Below are 20,196 nucleotides of genomic sequence, written 5' to 3'. Positions count from 1 at the left end.
GCTAGGTCATGTATGTTAGCTGCCTGGTCCCAGAGGGCATTTGAAGTTATACCCTCTGATCTAGGCTAGCCCTCTCATTTTGCAGATGAGAAAACTAAGGTCTCAAGGGAAAAGTGTAATACGGCAGAGGTGGGAGCAGAATCTTAGGGTCCCATATCCCCCAGCTTGTCCTGTGACAGAAACTCTTCCTCAGAGAGACACTCAGTAACTTCAGTGTGGCCAAGCTGGAGGAAGCAGCCCTTTGGGGCTGCCTCTGCCAGGGAAAAATCCCCTTTGTTGTTGTATGCTGTCAAGTTGATTCTGACTCAGAATCCCCTTTAAGAACCAATAAATACAGGCAGTGGGGTTTGGGCAGAAGACCGTGGTGACTTAAGTCAAGGTCCCTGCAATCTAAGCAACTGCTTGGCCTTGTACTTTGCGATAAATGACAGGCTTTTTGCATGGGATTGGGCATATAACTTGTCTCCCTTTAGGGTGCCCGTGCAGATGAGAGATAGCCAGGTACCCATGGAATCACTTTGTACACATCACTTTGAAAACCTTCTGAGCCAGGGTCACTTCAGAATGTCTATTTGCTAGCTCAGATGTGGGTGGGTGAGTGGGGAAGATTATGTATTAGGCTTATCTCTCCGTTTCAGCTGGGTTTCTGTTATCCCTGGGGCCTGGGGTGGGAACTGGCAAAGGTGCTGACCTATTCACTTGGCAGGTTCAGTCTGCATGTGCTCATTCTCAACACTCCCAAAGAGAGGGGCTGGGGCTGGGGGTGGGGTGGGGAGCTGGAATGAATATGGTAGGAATCCAGGTTAAAAAAAACCAAACCCATTGCTGTAGAGTCGATTCCAGCTCATAGTGACCCTGTGGAACAGAGTAGAACCCACCCTATAGGGTTTCCTAGGCTGCAATCTTTACAGAAGCAGACTACCTCATCTTTCTCCCATGGAGTTGCTGGTGGGTTTGAATTTCTGACCTCTTGGTTGGAAGCCAAGTGGTTAACCACTGCACCACAGAATCCAAGCTAGAAAGAGAAATTAAACTCCTGAATCCAAACACAAACTTATAAAAACCTAGAACGACTGGCTGACCCTAAGTATTCAAGGAAGCCAGGCCAATCAATTTGGGAAGAATATGCTTCTGGGGAAGGTGGTGTTGGATCAGTGGCAGAATTTTCACCTTCCATGAAGCCAGGAGACCTAGACTTGATTCCTGGACAGTGCACCTCACGTGCAGCCAACGCCCATCTGTCATTGAAGGCTTGCGTGTTGCTGTTATGCTGAACAGGTTTCAGTGGAACTTACAGACTAAGGCAGAAGAGGAAGAAAGGCCTGGCGATCTACTTCTGAAAATCAGTCAAAGAAAATCCTATGGATCTCGTGGTCCGATACCACTGTGGATGGGGTTGCCATGACTCGGGAGTGACTCCGTGGCAGGAACAACAACAAAAACATAGTTTTGGGAGGAAGGCTGAGCCCCTTTTCCGAAGTCATGGCATGCCTTGCCCTTGAGAGCTTTATGTTCAACCAACACGCACTTCTCTCAACTCACTCATTCATTTATTGCTATTAGCTATGCAGAGGTCCCTGGATGAGCTCCAAGGGGTTGCAGACTCCCTGAATCTGGTGCAAAACGGAGTGATTTTCCACCTGCATGGGTACCCTGAAGAGTGACAGAGAATCAGCCCATCTGCTGCAGAGAAGCCTGTCACTTCTCTCAGAAGGTCCAGGGAGAACCATCACCTGTATTGCAGAAATCGTGTAAGTCACCGCCAGTCCTCTTTCTCAGCCCTACCATCTGCACTCTAGGACAGCTGGAGGGGATATTCTGCCCTCCCTCTTGTCCTAGAAACAAAGCCTGGATGGGGTTTTCTGTGTCTTCACCCCTGTGCTTGCAGATGGCTTCTGAGGCAGGCTCTGTTATGAGATCCCTGGCTCCAGAGTCTGGAGGCCTGGATTGTAGTCTAGCTACATTGTCTCTTTCTGTGGAGACATCTCAAAGCTTTTACTTTAGCAGATTAACAAAGGACCTTGTGACTAGAAAAAGGTGAAGAACCTTTCTCTTAAATTGTGAGCTTAAGTGAAGAAATGATGACTTACATATGTCTTTGTTTTATAGCACCTAGTACTTTTTTTTTTTTTTTGGTGCTTACTTCCGAATCCATTAGGTGCTCCTTGGACACTCCATGGGGCAATTCTACTCTGTCCTATAGGGTTGCTACGAGTCAGAATCTACTCGACATCAGCGGGTTTGGTTTTTTTTTAGTGCTTACTTAGAAGAGCCCTTGTGGTGCAGTGGTGAAGCACTCAGCTGCTAACTGGAAGGTTAGTAGTTTGAACCTATCAGCCACACCACAGGAGAAAAGACCTGGTGATCTGCTCCTGTAAAGATTTATAGACTAGGAAACCCTATGGGGTAGTTCTACTCTGTCCTGTAAGTTTGCTATGAGTCAAGATCACCTCAATGGCACACAACAACAAAAACAACGGTACTTACTTTGGACATGTCATCAGGAAAGATCAATTGCTAGAAAAGGATATCATTTTTGGTAACGTAGAGGGCCCGTGAAAACATAGGAGGCCTCAGTGAGACGGACTGACACAATAGCCACGATCCTGCAGCTGGCATAGGTCTGGGCAACAATTTGTTTTGCTACACGTAAGGTCGCATGAGTCAGAGCCAACTCAAGGGCAACTAACAACGACAACAGTGCTCTGCCTAGCATATGCCTAGTACTTAGCAAGGGTTTCTTAAATAAATTCACAGTGTTGCCCATGTGTCCAGCACTGTGCTATAAAGAAAGCAGGGAAGGTGTACTTTTCACCCACACAGAGGTTAAAATTTAAGGGGGGGGGTGGGGGGAGGAGGGGAGAGATACAAACAGGAAGTCCATACACAGAATGAAAGAGCATGAGCAAGGTCGTGGAGGCAGACAATTTCTCCAGACGTTGCCTTTTGGAACTGACATCGCTTTGACTTAGTTATGAAGAAATAGCACAAGTCTTTGCACCCTGAGTTTCCTGATTCCCAGCAGAACCATGTTGGGCCAAGTAATAAGTGACATGTCTTGTATACCTGGGCAGCCCATCTGCAACCAGGGGCTAAGGTGCATGGTAGTGGGGCTTCCCTAGGCTGACATGTTGTGCTTCCTGCAAGTAGTCGCTCGGCACTTAACCTCCTCCTGGAGATTAGACTCACTTTCAGAGAAAGTTTTTTGGTTGTCTTTCATAGCTCATATTTGAAAGATGGTCCACCTGGTGCCTGCTCCCAGGCTCTGGATGATGGCCAGGGGATGACAGCAGCATGAACTCGCTGTGGATAACAAGTCCTCTGTTATGACTGAAAGCGTTTGCAATGCTATAAATAACTCTATCAATATTGTGATAATGGCATTTTAAAGAGGTCTATTTTACAAGTGCTGAATGTAAGAGAGACCGCAGCTGCGCTCATTAATTCTGAAGTATGCCTCCCCCTATGTACAACTTGCAGGTGTAACAATAGGAGTGTTGACTCAATGAACGTCTAGATAATGTTTAGATTAAGAAAAAGGTTAGAGTAACATTGTTAGTTTCTCCATTGTGCTTGGCATAATGAAAACAAATTATAATAGCTTAATTGGAAAAAAAAAGGCAAAACATAACATTGTTACAGATTTCAGATGCTCACAAATAGCTCCTCCCTCCCCTTAAGAGAGAGTATCATAATTGACAGCAGTAGATCTTTTGATAATTAATTGCGCTAAATTATCACTTGGCACAAAGAAGGCATAATTGTAATTAATTTGCAACCTTCCCAGCGTAACACTGAATTAGAAATGGCACTGCCGTAATTTTTCCAAGTGAGGAAACGGAGGGTAAAAAACAGGGCTCCCCTTTCCTTTAATGTACGTTCAGAGTTTTGAGGCAAACTCTCGTCGTAATTTTTTTGGTATGACCGTGGCATCTCCTCGACTCTCTTGGGTTAGGGGTGTTTAATTTAGATTGTGACTGCTGGCTCTGGGCTATGATAGTTAGCAAGAGGGGTCCCCTATTGAGCTCCACCATGCCCTCCCGTCACTCTAGCCTGGAGTTAGTCACTTAACCTCAGCGTCTTCCTGTATCTGTCTCATTCACTGGGGTACTGGGAGACCTAATTAATTCAGAACTACACTACACTTCAGTATTCTCAGATAATAGATATCGTTTCAGTGCAAAAATATTATTATATATTTAATTGAATGAATTAAGAAAGATTTGTCCTCAAAATGTTTTACCCTTTTTCCAGAGCCTCCTATTTCCGCGGTCAGGAAGATCATTATTAAGAACCTTTGCCACAGCACAGTTTTATAGTGATTGCGATAGATCAAGCCTCTATCTAATTGCTTAACAATTAATTAGAAGCAGAAATGAGGAATAAAAATTATTTTCGCTGGATTCTACGGAACTGTTTTCTATTTCATTGGAGTGCCTGGGAGACCAAATCATTCGACTATAGAAGATTACATCTGGGCTAGAATTAAAGTCAAGCAGATTCATTATGCCAAATGGTGGCCCAGAGATTACTGTCATGGCATTGCTACACTGCTGACCAAAGGATCAAAGGGTCACTGCCCCTCCCTTTGCTTGTTACATATGTTCCTTTGAGAGAATGAAGAGGATTGTGCTTCTGACAATAAGGACAAGAAATCGGGTTTCAAAGTCCTGCCTAAGGGTTGATCATTAAAAAAAAAAAAAAAAGAAGAAGAAGAAGAAGATTGTGGCACTGTTTCAGGCAGACCCATATAACAGAAATAAGCTTTATTAAATTATTTTGGACACTCCTTGAAGTTCTTCTTAGCCCCATTGTTGTAAAGACTGAAAAAGGTAGATTTATAGCCAGAGGCCTTCACTGTGGTTGCCCTGCCAATGAACTCAGGTCTGACCTATGTGTAACACCTTCTCTGGGGGTTAACAAATCATTCAATCATCATACAAGGTTCCTCTCTCAAAAAGCAACTCCTTGCATAACCCCTGCCACCCTGCACTCCCCAAATAAACCTCTCCAGTTGCGTTGAATTAGGTATGATAGTTTTACTGTGTGAGCTACCATTCACAAGTGTTTGAATTCCAAGCCCCAACATATTTCACAGGAGACTTCAAATTGAACTCAAACCTTAGCGCTTTTCTCCAAAGGTCCTGATTTTATTTTACTGAGCTTCTTAAATGAAGACATAAAGCACGTAGCAAAGAAATGTAGACACCATCTACAAGTTCTGGGTTTAGTGCCGGTGAATTTGGGACGCTGGAATCTTCACTCAGAACAAAATTCCAATTTTCCAATCTAAACCTGAAACATGATTTCTGTGGAGCAAATGGAGGTAGGTAATCTCTGTCAGGCTCTCATTTGCGAGAGGAAATAGGCTTAATCTGTATATTCTCAAAGGGGTAAAACTAGGATTCATGAGGGGATACACTAGAGAGGTAAACTTGGCTTATGGATGAGCCAATTTAACTTTTAGAGCCCTCAAAGGGGCAAAAAAGGGCATTGATGGCTCAGGGGTAAAATTCTCGTTTTCCATGCAGGAGATCTGGGTTCGATTCTCGGTCGATGCACCTCTTGTGCAGCCACCACCTGTCAGTGGAGGCTTACATGTTGCTGTGATGCTAAACCGGCTTTAATGGAGCTTCTGGATTAAGATAGGCTAGGAAGAAAGGCCCGGAGATCTACTTATGAAAATTATCCAGTGAAAACCCTATGGATGACAATGGTCTGATCTACAACCAATCATGGGGAAGGCACATGTCATGGATTGAATTATGTTCCCCTAAAATATGTGTATCAGTTGGGCTGGGCCACGATTCCTGGTATTGTGAGCTTTTCCTTTGTGTTGTAAATCCTTCCTCTATGATGTTAATGAGGGAGACTGGGCAGCAGTTGTGTTAGTGAGGCAGGACTCAACCTACAGGATTAGATTGTGTCTTGAGGCAATCTCTTGAGATGTAAAAGGTAGAACCCAGAAGAGAGACAGCGGGACCTCATACCACCAAGAAAGCAGCACCTGGAGCAGAGCCCGTCCTTTGTACCTGGGGTCCCTGCGCCTGAGAAGCTCCTAGACCATGGGAAGACTGAGAACAAGGACCTTCCTCCAGAGCCGACAGAGAGAAAAAGCCTTCCCCTGGAGCTGACGCCTTGAATTTGGGCTTTTAGCCTACTTTACTGTGAGGAAATAAATTTCTCTTTGTTAAAGCCATCCACTTGTAGTATTTCTGCTTTGGCAGCACTAAATGTCTAAGACAGTGCAGGACCAGGCATCGTTTTGTTCCATTGTGCATGGAGTTGCCATGTGATGGCAGCTAACAACAACAAAAAGGGGCAAAAAGATGCCCATCAGAGGAGGTGGTATGAGTGGAGGGTGGACATTGGTAGGCAAGGAAGGTAAAACGGATTTAAGTATGAGGGTTGGGAAGGAGGGGTTTGAAGGCTTTAGACTATTTTCAAAGGACTCTTCTAATTTTGAAATTTTTATGGGTATTTGATTTCATAAAATACGAAAGCAGAATTCTGTGGGGGAATTTGGAAGCAACTTGACATGAAAGAAAAAACCCAGGAATCTCTTCTCTGCTACGGGGGCTTGAGCGGGTAAACTGCCAGTGGACAGGGAGGTCTAGCCCAAAGCAGACAGCCATCTGAATTCCTTTCCGGTTCTTTGGGCAGAAATTGTTGATAAAGCAATGATCAAGCAGAAGCGCGTCCATTTATTCTTTCACTCATTAATTCATGAAACAGACACTTCAGGAACGCATCCTGTGCTGCGTCCTGGTGCTCCGGAATATTCAGATATGATCCCTGCTGTGGGGCTGAACTTAGTAAGGCCTGCTGCTATGCCTCAATATTTTAGTATTTTTATTCTGATTCTACCAGTGTGCAAAGGAAGGGAAATACATGAGCTATTCAGAAACACATGAGAAGCCAAACTTTCTGTATTCTATGCAAGTTTTAGCTTTGTCATAAAAGCTTGGTCTGGCTCCTGCCCGTCTCCCTCACTAGCCTCATTTCATTACTCTCTCACCTTTGCTCCTTTCCTCAGCCACTCTGGCCTTCTTTCACTTCCTGAAATACACCATGTTTTTCCTCTCTTACGGACTTCACTCATGCTGTCCCCTTGGCCTTCATCCCCTATACTTTAGCTTTCAAGCATAAATTCCTTAAGGAAATCTTCCCTGTTCCAGCAATGTAAGGCAAACCTCTCCTCTGGCCCTCATCCCCCCGCAACACCACCCTCTTTCCGCCATGAAAGTTCTCCAGCCATCCTGCAGTTTTCTTTTATAGCACTTAGTATTGTTGTTGAGTCCTGGTGGCACAATGGCAAAGTGCTCAGCTGCTAACCAAAAGGTCGATAGTTTGAATCCACCAGCTGCTCCATGGGAGAAAAGACCTGGCAATTTGCTCCTGTGAAGAATGCAGTCTAGGAAACCCTATGGGGGCTGCTCCACTCTGTCCTACAGCGTTGCTATGATTCAGAATTGACTCGGTGACAGATAACAAATAATGTTGTTGTTAGTTGCTTTTGGAAACCATGGTGGCATAGTGGTTAAGTGCTGTGGCTGCTAACCAAAAGGCTGGCAGTTCGAATCCACCAGGTGCTCCTTGGCAACTTTATGGGGGCAGTTCTACTCCGTCTTGTAGGGTCGCTATGACTCAGAATTGATTTGACGGCAACAGGTTTAGGTTTCTTTTTAGTTGCTTTTGGGTTGATTCTGACACTTGGCGACTCCGTGTGGGCAGAACAGAATGAATTGTTCCACAGGGTTTTCAAGAATGTGATCTTTCAGAAGCAGATTGCCAGCCCTTTCCTTTGAGATGCGCCTGGATGCGTTTAAACCCCCAACCTCTCAGCTAGCAATCCAGTGCTTAAGTGTTTGTACCACTGAAGGATTCCATAGCACTTAATAATAGTTTAAAATATTTGAATTTATTAATACATTAAAATTTGATTCAAATAGTTCCAGATCCCTGAAGCACTGACAAAATCATAGTTCGAGCTTCAGTGATATAAAAAATTGGGCTGAATTGATTGCACTTCTGGTAAGATTTAAAAACCCCATTGCCATAGAGTCAATTCCAACTCATAGTGACCCTATAGGACAGAACTGCCCCACAGGGTTTCCAAGGAGTGGCTAGTGGATTGGAACTGCAACTTTTTGGTTAGCAGCCTGGCCACCAGGGTTCCCTCTGGTAAGATATCAAATTAAAAAAAAAAATGATAATAATATCTTAAGTTACAAAACACTTCATGGTTTTCATGTATTTTAACACAAGTATTTCTCTTTTGTTTCTCAAAAAGACTTGTACAGCAACCACTTATTTCTCTCCCATTTCACAGTTGAGTTGTTCAAGGTTGCATAGTTGGCCAGTGGCAGAACAGGCACGAGAAATATGATCTCCTGACTTTTGGTTCAAGATTCATTCTGTTCCATAGTGACAGTTTCCTCTTTCGCTGTACCTTACGTTTAAATCACGGCATACATCAACAAACCCTTATATGGGTACGTTTTTTCTTCCTCTTTTTGTTTTCTCATCTTTGTTCTCTACTTTCATCCTTTGTTCCCCATTTGGCAGTCTCCTGGGATGCAACCAGGCAGAGCTGAGGGAAAGAAGAAGAGTTGGGATTAGCCCTGTGACTGGGTGGTTTTGGAGTAGGCATATTTCCATAGTCTTTTGGAACTGGAAGGGGATTGTTTTGTCCAATGAGTTTTTGAACTGCGCCCTGCGTCTCTCTATGGTTGGCAACGCTATGTCGCACAACTCCAAGGGCAACACTCGCAGAGCATTCTAGGTGAGTGGTCTCCTGAGCCTGTGTCTACAGGTGACTCAGGGACTGCTGTGGGAAGTGAGCCTGAGGCTCGAGGGCAGGGCTTTAAGCTCCCGTGCCTTTATTGCAAAAATTTTTTAAATTTTTATTTTGGTGAAAATACACACAGTAATATACCATTTCAACAATTTCTACATGTATAAAGCAGTGACACAGATTACATTCTTCAAGTTGTGCAGTCTTACTATCCTTCTCTGAATTGTTCTACCACCATTGACTCAGACTCACTGTCCCTTAACCTTCTCATCTAACCTTTCGAGTTGCTGTTGTCAGTTTGATGTTGCACAGATAGTTCTCTAATAGAAAACAATACTCAAGAAACATACTTATTAATATAGACTATTTTGTTGGTCCAAAGAAGACTTCAGAGGGTAGTTTTGGTTTAAGGTTTAAAGTTTATCTCAGGGTGATAGTTTCAGGGGCTCAACCAGCCTCAATGGCTGCAGAAAGTTTTACTTCCACTGAGAATTTGAAATTCTGTCTCACATTCATCCCACTTTTGATCAGGATTTTTCTACAGACTCTTTGACAAAATGATTGCCAACCAGCTCTGCTTTTCTCTTTTCCATATATTGAAATTTTGAATAAGATTTTCCTTGAAGAAGTGTTCTGCTACTAAAACAAAAAAAAATTTCTTTTGGAATGTAATTGTTTTAGTAATGTACAGCTAAGGACTGGGGAGCTCAAAGACCTATTCATGGTCACACAAACAGAAGGGCAGAGCTGAGGCTTGAAACCATGTCTTTGCATTCAAGGCCAGCGCTCTGGCCTCAGCCCTAAGCCATCTCTCTAGACATGTGGCAGATTGGAGCTGGTGTAATGGGGAGTGAAACTGGGTTGTGTATGGGAAGAGACCTGGTAAAAAAATGGAGGGATCAAAGTTTGGGCACTCCAAACTAGCCCCATTTGAGGCCCTACTTGTCTCGGTTGGTTGGACATACTCATTCATTTGCCCCTCCCTGAAAAATACCACCCCTGCTCTCATCCCAGGGGCTCACCAACACTTCTCCACCTCTATCCTGATTTTCTGTCTGGGGAAGCCTTCTCTATCTCAAATTTGAGAACACTGGGGATAAATAAGAGATGCCCGCCAGGAGCCTGGGACCCTTTCTTTGTTTTTCAAAATTACTTGGTGAGCAAATTCTTCAAATTCTGCCTTATCCTCTGGGTTGGGCCTAATTTAAGTCTTGCATTTAGCAATCACCTGTGTTGGTCTCTACGACTTTTCAACACCTCAGGTGGTTTTATTTTCCAAAGAATAGAAATGTTTGTTTTTGCTGTCATAATTGATTGTTAATAATAGCAAAAAGACTTAATACTCTGAGTATTATGCCTTTTGGTTTGCAGTGAAACACCATTCTCCCCCTGAACTCATGGCTTCACTAATTACACCTGGCCCCGTTAGAACTTGTGGAGTTCAGGGACTAAATAAGAAAGGTTTCTGGCAGTATTCAAAACCAGGCAAGCACAAATACACTAAAGAGAAAGAAAGAAAGCTGTTCTCAATGTGTCTAGTTTATAGTCAGAGTCAGCAAATGTTACTCTCTTGGATTAATGACTGTTCCTATATCTTAACTCACAGGATACCCTGACAGTGCCGGGAAAATCCGTGTCTCTTCAGTGCTAGATGTTCCTGCCAAGGGATATATAAACTGGATATCAGATGGACTCTCTCCACCAATACACCCATTAAAACTGAAAAAAGACAGACTCAAACCTTCACTTCATGGAGTGTGGAAGTACCAAGATTAAGGAGACTTACTCAGAATCTTTGGTTCTTGTGGTCGACTTTGAATTCCAGTTTTAGCCTAATCATCTTACTTTATGGATTTTCTTATTGCCCTGCTCGTGTTGTCTGGTTCTATGCAACACCAAACCAAGATGTGAATTCAGCCCTTTCTCCTAATTTCCACCCATAACATAGTGTTTAGGCTTATACAAGGCTCTCCTGAAAATGGAGGAATGGAAGGGATTTTCTCTGCAGAAACACAAGACAACTTAAACCTTTCATGTTAGGAATTTCAGGTTCTAAAAACACTTTAACCAATTGACAAATTGGCTCCAGCCTCCTGCCACGTGGCAGAGTTCACCTCCTCCCAGATCTCTTTCTTGTCCGCTCTCCTGTCCCCTCTACCTCACCTAGCAAAAACAAATTAATCCCATTTTCTCATGCAGTGCAGTTCGGCTCTCTCTTCTGTCATCTCCCAACCCCACCGCCACCCCAATTCAGACCTAAAGCCATCGAAGTCCTCAGCAGAACAAGTCTTTGATATAACAAGATGCTCCCCCTCCCCTCCTAGAAATAGAAAGCACAAAAACAAACAGAAATTGCCCTTGGTTACATATGGAATCAGTGTGGGCTATGGGACCTGAGAAAAGGCCTGGGGTGGATGTTGGCTGACATGGGGTGCCCCGGTTCCCAGGAAAGAGCTGGGCTTCCAGGCATGAGGGGGAGGTACGGGGGGGCGAGGCCTCTGCAGGGCCTCTGCAGGCAAAGTGCCTTCCTTTTGCTGACTCGGCATTCCAGGCTGCTGTCACCATTTGCTCTTTGGAAAGGGGACTGCAGAAAAACGTGCCCTGCTTAGAAATGACAAGCTCACTAAGCATTGCTGGATGCTGAGTATGGCTGCTGAGCGACAGGAACATCCTGAGGAGGAGTGCCTGCCCAGAACCTGTGGTCTGGGTCCTGCATCATTATTGCCACTAACACGAATGAGTGTGATTCTGTGCTGTACTCTTGGGTTTGGCTGCCTCTTTACACTATAGATGCAAAATCAATGGGAATTTGAAAGATGGTTAATAGATCTATGTTAAAATAGCAAAGCCAAGTGCAAGAAGCAGCTGGAGTTAGTGCGATGTACATGGGTTCAGAGTCAAGACAGTCTTCATTCTGGTACTGCCTCATACTTGCTGAGTGACCGTGGGTCAGCCATTCTTTATTCTCCGACCACAGTCCTCTTCCTGTAGAACAAGGGGTCCTTGGTTTTTAAAGTACGTTCCTCTGGGGAGCTTTACAAGGGCCTAGGAAGGTGAGGGGAGATAGAGGTCCCAACCACAGCAGCTCTGTCTTTCCCTGTTTTATTGGCTGTGGCACTGAGGTTTTCTTTGCATAAAGGATTTGGCCATAAAAGGAGTCTGCACACTACTGCTCTAAAGGATGGTTATCCACGGTCTCTTCGAGCGCTGTCATTACATGATTCTCGATGGAGGCATAGAAGAAGAATGGATGCTGGGAAAGACGCAAGCATAAGAAAAAGAAATTCCTGCTACAAATAAATCCCTGGCCAATCTCTCTTAATCTCTGAAAGTTTAAAGATTTAAAATCTACTTTTTTTTTTCCCTTTAAACTGCAGTTCTCAGCAAATAAATACTACTTTAAATTATTCTAGTTTGTTATACCCACAAATCATCCATACAGTACATTCTAAATAGAAGCTAATAACTCTCCTTGCAAGAAGTATCCCTTCCAGAGGCCATGTATAAGGCATTAACCTGCACTGGGAGAGAATAATACTGGTGATTTCCAAATTACACTCATTTTAGGAAATAACCTAAATAAATGAAGCTGGCCAATTGAAGCCTGCTTATTTCCTCTGCATTGAAATGCAGGGGTAATATTTTTCTGCCAGCAAGTATTGGAAACAACATCACTTAGAGCAATACTTAAAGAACATTTTGGAATTTTCATAAAATTAATCACAGTTCCAAAGCTTTTTGCTTTTCTATAGTGCTTAGAATATCTGGGAAGGCGCTGGAGTAGGATGAATCAGGGAGACAGGGACCCTGTAATTATGGGTTCGGGGCTACATATTCAGAGATTTTAGCTGTCATCTGAGACCCAAACCCAAACCAAACCCATTGCCATTGAGTGGGTCCTGACTCATAGAGACCCTGTAGGTCAGAGTAGAACTAGCCCATAGGGTTTCCAAGACCATAATCTTTATGGAAGCAGACTGCCACATCTTTCTCCTGCTTTCAAACTGCTGACCTTTCAGTTAGCAGCTGAGCACTTAACGGCTGTGCCACCAGGGCTCTTTCATCTAAGACCACTCCCTATCAAATGCTACTGTCTCCCCTGGCAACCCTGCCTCAGGCTGCCTGCCTCCAGGAATGGCCTACAGTCTGTTCTCTTTTCTGATAGATCTAGTCATTAGGGTATATCTGGCACAGAGCAAACACTCAATGTTTGTGAATTAACACAAATATTCTGCTCTCTGGTTTTCTCCCAGTGGTCCTGGTCAGCCCTCCGAGGGAGCACGCAGGACATTTCTTCAAGGGTGACCTGGGAATCCTTTCGCAAGACATGGTTGAGGCATGCTGAATAGAGAGGAGAGAGATGCCTAGGACCGATTCTAGCTCTCTTCCACCTTGAATGGCACTGAATGGCAAAGCTAATTCATTGTATGGGGCTGTAAAGGGTTGGAGGTGGTTGGAAAAGCAGAAGTCAAATGAAGCACCTGAGACTAAATAAAGCTGGAAGGGGTAGAGGGCCTGGGATGTAGCACAGTAGCTGGAAGCCTGAGTTCCAGTCCTAGCTGGGGACCTTCCTAAAGGCTCAATGCTGAACAGCTTATTCAATGTGTCTGAGCATCCATTTCCTCATCTGTTAAACGAAAATAGCAATGTTTTATTGCATAGGGTGGTAGTGAGAATTCAATCCAAGTATATTTACTGAGTGCCTACTGTTGTACCAGGAACCATGGCTACATTCCTGCTTTTACTGAGTTCACCCACCATCTGTCTGTCAGCTTGTCCTACTGTGGTGGCTTGCATGTTGCTGTGATGCTGGAAGCTATGCCACTGCTATTTCAAATGCCAGTAGGGTCACCCATGGTATAGGTTTCAGCAGAGCTTCCAGACAAAGACAGACCTAGAAGAAAGACCTGGTGAGCTACTTCTGAAAATTAGCCAATGAAAACCTTATGGATCACAACACAATACTGTCTGGCACAGTGATGGAAGATGAGCCCTCGAGATTGGAAAGCACTCAAAATACACAGTGGTTGCAACAATGGACTCGAGCATACCCAAGATTGTGAAGATGGCGTAGGACCACACAATGTTTTGTTCTACTTACACATAAGGTTGCCATGAGTCAGAGGTGAATTGACTGCAACTAACAACAAGACGTTCACAGTCTTAAAGAGGAGACAGACAAGTGAAGAGACCCTGGTAAGCTAGTGTGGGAAGTGATGGGGTCAGGGGAAGTACAGGGTGCTGTAAGAGTTCAGAGGAGGGATGCCTGGGAGTAGGGGGTGGATCAGAGCAGAATTCCTGGAGGAAAGAAGGATGAAGTGATCTGTGGTGAGAGGAGATGAAGCCAAATGACAGTTCGGGTCAGCTCTTGAGGCCCCCTCCTTGCGTGTTATGCTAAGAGCTTGAGTTTCATTTTAGGTGATGGGAAGCCCCTGAAAGGTTTGATGGAGGGATAAAGTTTGCTGATGGACAGAAAAGCCTCTGGCATTATCAAGGTTCATTTAACAATGTTGAGCTGAGATCATTTTTTCCGTCCAAGAGAGTTTCTGGGCTTCTTTGCTTTATGCATATGAAGAAATTCATGATAAGAGATATTTAATACTTCAAAAAGAACACTGACCAGGAGTAAGAAGACACAGGTTAGTCCAGGCTCCTCTATTAACTACTGGGAATATTTTGGGAAATTTATTTAACATTTTGATATTCAGTTTCGTGATCTGTAGACTGAGATTAAGAATACCTACACTGTCTATTTAGAGTGCTTTCAAGAGTAATTTATACCCGTATCAGGTGTCCATGTTGCAGTTTCTGTGGCTTTCCAGAAGATGCTGGGAATCTAAGCTTATAGGACAGAGAAGGAGCGTGCAGGCAAGGTGCTGAGAACAGTTTTGGGAGTGGGTAAATATGCATCTTCCTTTACCTTCTCAACCTGCACCTCCCAAGTGAGGGAACTGTACGCTGTGTGCATCTCGAGACGACTGAGCAGAGTGGCCGAGGTCGGAAATGGCCATGCTGATTTATGAGCGGGAGGCAGATTTGCTTTAATATCGCAACACAAGAAAGTCAGGTCTCTTAAATAATACAGCTTGCAGATTTATGGCTGTGCTGCGAGCTCGCCTCAGTGCTGTCTCTGACCAGGGACGGTGTTTCACTCTGGAAAGGCTGAAGTCAGCAACTTCTGAGACGCTGGGAAATAGATCCTGTGGCAGCAGCCAGTCCACTGGGTCAGCTGTTTTCATTGCGGGCCCGACTCCTTCCTGCACCTTTGTTATATGTTGTCAGGACTCTGGGACCTTCCCAGCAAGTCTGGGGCCGGTTTGGGTCCTGTGAAGCCAGGAGCGTGGCAGAGAAAAGGCAGCTGCTTACAGAGCAGTATTTGGGACATACAGGAGTCTCTGGGTGATGCAAATGGTTAACGTGCTTAGCTGCTAACCAAAAGGTTGGAGGCTTAAGTCTGCCCTGAGGTGCCTCAGAAGAAAGGCTTGGCAATTTTCTTATGAAGAATCAGCCATTGAAAACCCTATGGAGCTTAGTTCTACTTTGATACACATGGGGCCGCCATGAGTCAGAATTGACTCAACAGTGACTGGTTTGGTGGGAGGTACCATAAAGCTCCAAATACCATCTTTGCCCATGTCCATTAGTGTCATGCCACTGGAGTTAAGATTGCTCTCCCCTTGGGCCTTTAAAAAAATGCAAGTATCTCAGAAAGGGTGAATACGATAAGTTATTTAATGTATTTATTCCACAAATATTTATGTCATGGATTGAATTGTGTCCCCCCAAAATATCTGTCAACTTGGCTAGGTCATGACTTCCAGTATTGTATGATTGTCTACCATTTTGTCATCTGATGTGATTTCCCTATATGTTGTAAACCCTATCATTGTGATGTAATGAGACGGATTAGCGGAAGTTATATTGATGAGATCTACAATATCAGATAGTGTTTTGTGCAGTCTTTTTTGAGATATAAAAGAGAGAACTGAGCAGATGGACATGGAGACTTCATACCACCAAGAAAGCAGGACCAGGAGCAGAAGGCATCCTTTGGACTTGAGGTTCCTGTGCTGAGAAACTCCCAGACCAAGGGAAGACTGATGCCAAGGACCTTCCTCCAGAGCTGACAGAGAGAGACAGGCTTTCTCTGGAGCTGACACCCTGAATTCAGACTTGTAGCCTACTGGTCTGTGAGACAATAAACTTTTTGTTAAAGCCATCCACTTGTAGTATTTCTGTTATAGCAGTGCTAGATGACTAAGACAATTTATAAAGCACTTGTTATGTCCCAGGCATGTTCTAATTTAGAAGTAAATCTCTTATTATATCCATTTTACAGATGAGGACTTGTCCAAGATTAGGGGGCTGGGGAGAGGTGGAGAGAGAATTTGAACCTGATGGTCTGGCTTCATTGGGTTCATAACCTCTATACCATGAATAATAATCATACACTACCAATTACAATAGTAACCAGCATTCACTGAGTATTGTATATCGGGGATTGCTCAAAGTGCTTTTCATCCATGATCTCGTTTCATCTTCACCATAACCCTGTGAGGTAGGTATTATTATTATTCCCATTTTACAGATGAGAAAACCGAGGCTAAGCAAGGGTATATAACTTGCATAAGGTCACACAGGCAGGAAATGACACAGCTGGAATTTTAACTCAAGCGATCTGGTTCAAGAACCTCTATGCTAAATGTGAATTAAAAAACAACAACAACAAAAAAGTGAATATGGTTATCAAATTTCTTTCCTTAGACTTTTTGGAAAGGAAGTGATATAAGGAGGGAGAAACCTGTTAAGGACAACAGTGGAAATACAATTGTACCAATTTTAGTTTCTGCCAAGGGATGACCCTGTTGGTCTTGCCATTAGTAAGTCCATTTCAAGTTCGGTGAGGAAGAAGACTGACCAAGATACTGTGGAAACTGGACGTGTCGTGAGTGGCCAGGCTCCTTGCGCCCCTTTGTTCTCTTCAAAGGGGGCTATTTGCCCTTCTCTTTATCCACCATTTCTCTGCCTAGCCCAGTAGCTGCATCGGTCTGGTTGTGAGACTTATTGAGAAATTACGCCCATCTCAGAATCCTCTGCTTTGCCCTTGAGACTAATCCTCACCCTTTCTCTTCCAGAACCTGACTCCCTGTATTGAAGCATCCTCCCTGACAACCTGTCTATGACCCATTCCTCTAAGACCAGGCCCTGCTTTGCATTTTCAGCCTCCTTGATGCTGGAGGTCTAGCTCAGGCTCCCAGGCCTGGGAATGTGACTTTCTCTATATCTCCTGTCAAACCTGCCCTGTGTTGATGGAGCACCTGCTTCTGTTCCTTCATTGGCTCAGTGCACATGTATGGAGCTGTAAAGCACCTACCCTGTGCCAGGCACTGTGTTAGATGCTGGGGATACAGAGGCACACAAGAATCAGTCCCTGCCAACAAACAACTCATGGTCTAGTAGGGATAAAACAAATCAGCCATTACAGTGCAGTGGGTTAATTAATGTGATGGTTGTGAACACGTGGCATTATAGGAGCAGAGAGGAGGAGTATTTGAAATCAGATGGGGTGTGTATATGTGTGTGTCTACTCGAGGGAGGTGAGGAAGGTACAGGGGGTAGGCAGAAATTCTGCCTTGACACAAGCTGATTTTTGACTGTTGGGGGAGTAGGAAGAAGGAAATGAAGAAATAGCAAATGTGAAGGTTCTGAAATATGGGTCAGCATGATCAGTGTGGGTAACTCTTAGCAATCTGGCACAGCCGGAGTAAGGGATTGTAGGAGGGGATGTAGGAGGGCAGGCTGGCAAGAGCTGGAGGGTAGATGAGAGTAGGATGGGCTTGTGTGTTGAGCTAAGGAATGGGACATTTATTTTGTAGGTGGTGGAGAGCCAGTGGAGATTTTAGACAGTGGCATGATCATAGTCATTTTTCACTATTGCCCACCCAGGCTGTCCGCAGCTTGTTGAGACATGCAATGTGTGCTCAACTGCCCTGTTCTCCCCAAGTGCCCCATATCGTTGTTCTTCATCCACCCCAGATGCACTGTGTTCCACACACTAGATTGGACTTCTTGAAGGTGGGTCTGATGCACCGCCCCTCCACAGCCCTTCCCCGACTCTGGTGGCCCTGGTGGCTTCTTTACCCAAGGCTCTGTTTCTGTGGCCCATACCACTCTTCTGGCCTGGCTGAGGAACAGCAAGGAAGCCAATGGGGCTGGTGCAGAGAGGGGGGTGAAGAGACAAGATACATGGTAAGGAAGGTAACGAAGGGCACACCACTCAGGGCACTGTGGACCAGTATAAATACTTTGTTGTTGTGAGCTGCTATTAAGTTGGCCCCCAACTCATGGAGAGCCCATGCACAATGGAATGAAATGCTACCTGGTCCTGCACCATGATTAGTTGTGGCTTGGACAGTTGTAATCCATGGAATTTTCATTCGCTGATTTTAAAAAGTTGATCTCTAGACTGTCCTTCCTAGTCCCTCTCAGCCTAGAAGCTCCACTGAAATCTGTTCTGCATCATAGCAACAAATAAGCCTTCATTGACAGAAAGGTAGTGGCTACACACGAGGTGCATTGGCCAGGAATAGAACCTGGGTCTTTTGCGTGCGAGGTGAAAATTCTACCACTGAACCACCAATGCTATGAGGACTTTACCTTGTGCTTTTACTGAGATGGAGAGCCATTGGGGGGTGTAAGCACAGACATGGCATAATCCCATTAATGTTTTAAAAGGATCACACCAGCCACAGTTGAAAAAAACTGTAGAGTGAGTGGCAAGAATAAAAGCAGGAAGACTAGTTCGGAGACTATTGCCTAATCCAGGTGAGAGATGATGGCAGCTGGGATCAGGGTAAAAGCAGCGGAAGTGGCTGGCTTCTGGATATATTTAGGAGGTACAGCTGATAGAATTTCCTGCTGTATTAGATGCAGACTGTGAGAAAAAAAAGGAGTCAAGAGTGACTCCAAGGTTTATGGCCTGCGAAAGTGGGACGACAGGGTTGCCTTTAACTGAGATGGGAAGACCCTTGAGTTCATAAACTGTCCTTCAGTGTTCCCGACACAAGTTGTGTGAGAGTGGCTATGACCAGGAGATGGAAGGAGAGGCCCAGGAGATTATAGGGAGTGGTGCCATGAGCTAGTTGCTGCCACTGCAGGGTTCAAGGTTTAGAATTTTGTTCCAGGAAATTTTCATTTCTGGAAAATACAAATAGATTCATATAGCTACATCAGTCTATTTTCCATATTTAGGCATTTCTGGGCACCTGAGTGCTGTATCCATAGCCCCCTTGTCTTTCAGAAGGTGCCATCTTTGCCTGTGTACTGCTAAGTGACAGAATTACTACTCTTGAATCAGGGCTAAATCACGCTCTGTGATGTTGACATTTTGCTCAGTGAGAACTCTGGTGCAGGGACTCAGTAATGAAGGAGTCTTTCCATAAGCCTTGTGTATTTAATAACTGCCAGGTTATTCCCAAGTGATTTCCATGGGAGTGGACCAAAAATTGCCTATCAGTCCATATGAAATATGCCACAATTTTCCCCGCTTTCCAGATACTTTTTCATTCCAGCACCACCTGCTCCTAGCTCCACCAAGGCTGACTCTGCCAGCATTGTCATTAAGGACTTTGTCTTTCTGCAATGTATAACTCATCATGTGATGAGCCTGTCTCTGTTCAGTGGCTGAAAGAAATGTTTGCCAGTCTAGCAGCATCTTTGGCCTGAGAGGCATAAAATGGGCTGTTCCTCTTATATAGAGGTGAGGTTTGCCACCCACTGGCAAAAGGTGACCACATTGTTACCTTGTGTGTTTATATTATTCCTGGCATCAGGATAATTTCAGCCCAGGGATGTAAGTGGAAAGAGTAGGAGCTTTGGCATCAGAAAGACCTGGGCTCAAATCCTAGCTTTATCACTTACAGAGCTGGTGACCTTAGGTACATTAATTATGTGCTTTGTGTCTGCTCCACAATAAAATGGGCAAGCTACCTCCTCACGGATTTGTCATGAGAATTAAGAGAGAATATAAGAAGCATGAGGAATAGTTTAGAATATGGAGGCCTAATACATAAGAACTAATATATGTTTCACCACCCTCCTGCCAGTTTGTCTTACTTCGGTAGCTTCAGTGTTGTCTTGATGCTGGAAGCTATGCCATCAGTATTTCAAAAATCAGCAAGGTTACCCATGGTGGACAGATTTTAGCAGAGCTTCTGGACTATGACTAGGAAGAAAGGCCCAAAGATCTTCCAAAAATTACCCAATGAAAACCTTATGGATCACTGCAGTTCATTGTCTGACTCGCTTGCTTTGGACACATCATCAGAAAAGATCTATCATTGGAGGAAGACATCAGGTATGGTGAAGCAGAGGGCCATTAGGGGTGAGGGAGCCCCTTG

The 20,196-nt window shown here is 44.4% G+C and overlaps 1 non-coding gene across 1 annotated transcript; it reads right to left on the bottom strand.

The window, feature by feature from the left end:
* Window positions 1–18,369: 18,369 nt before the first annotated feature.
* TRNAA-CGC (transfer RNA alanine (anticodon CGC)) lies at window positions 18,370–18,440 on the bottom strand. Its single transcript has one exon. It is a non-coding gene; the product is annotated as a tRNA-Ala (tRNA).
* Window positions 18,441–20,196: the final 1,756 nt, after the last annotated feature.

This window comes from Loxodonta africana, chromosome 3 (assembly GCF_030014295.1).
Source record: "Loxodonta africana isolate mLoxAfr1 chromosome 3, mLoxAfr1.hap2, whole genome shotgun sequence".
NCBI classification, from domain to species: Eukaryota; Metazoa; Chordata; class Mammalia; order Proboscidea; family Elephantidae; genus Loxodonta; species Loxodonta africana.
Note: the sequence above shows the minus strand (reverse complement) of the source record. Positions and strands in the feature narration are given on the sequence as shown.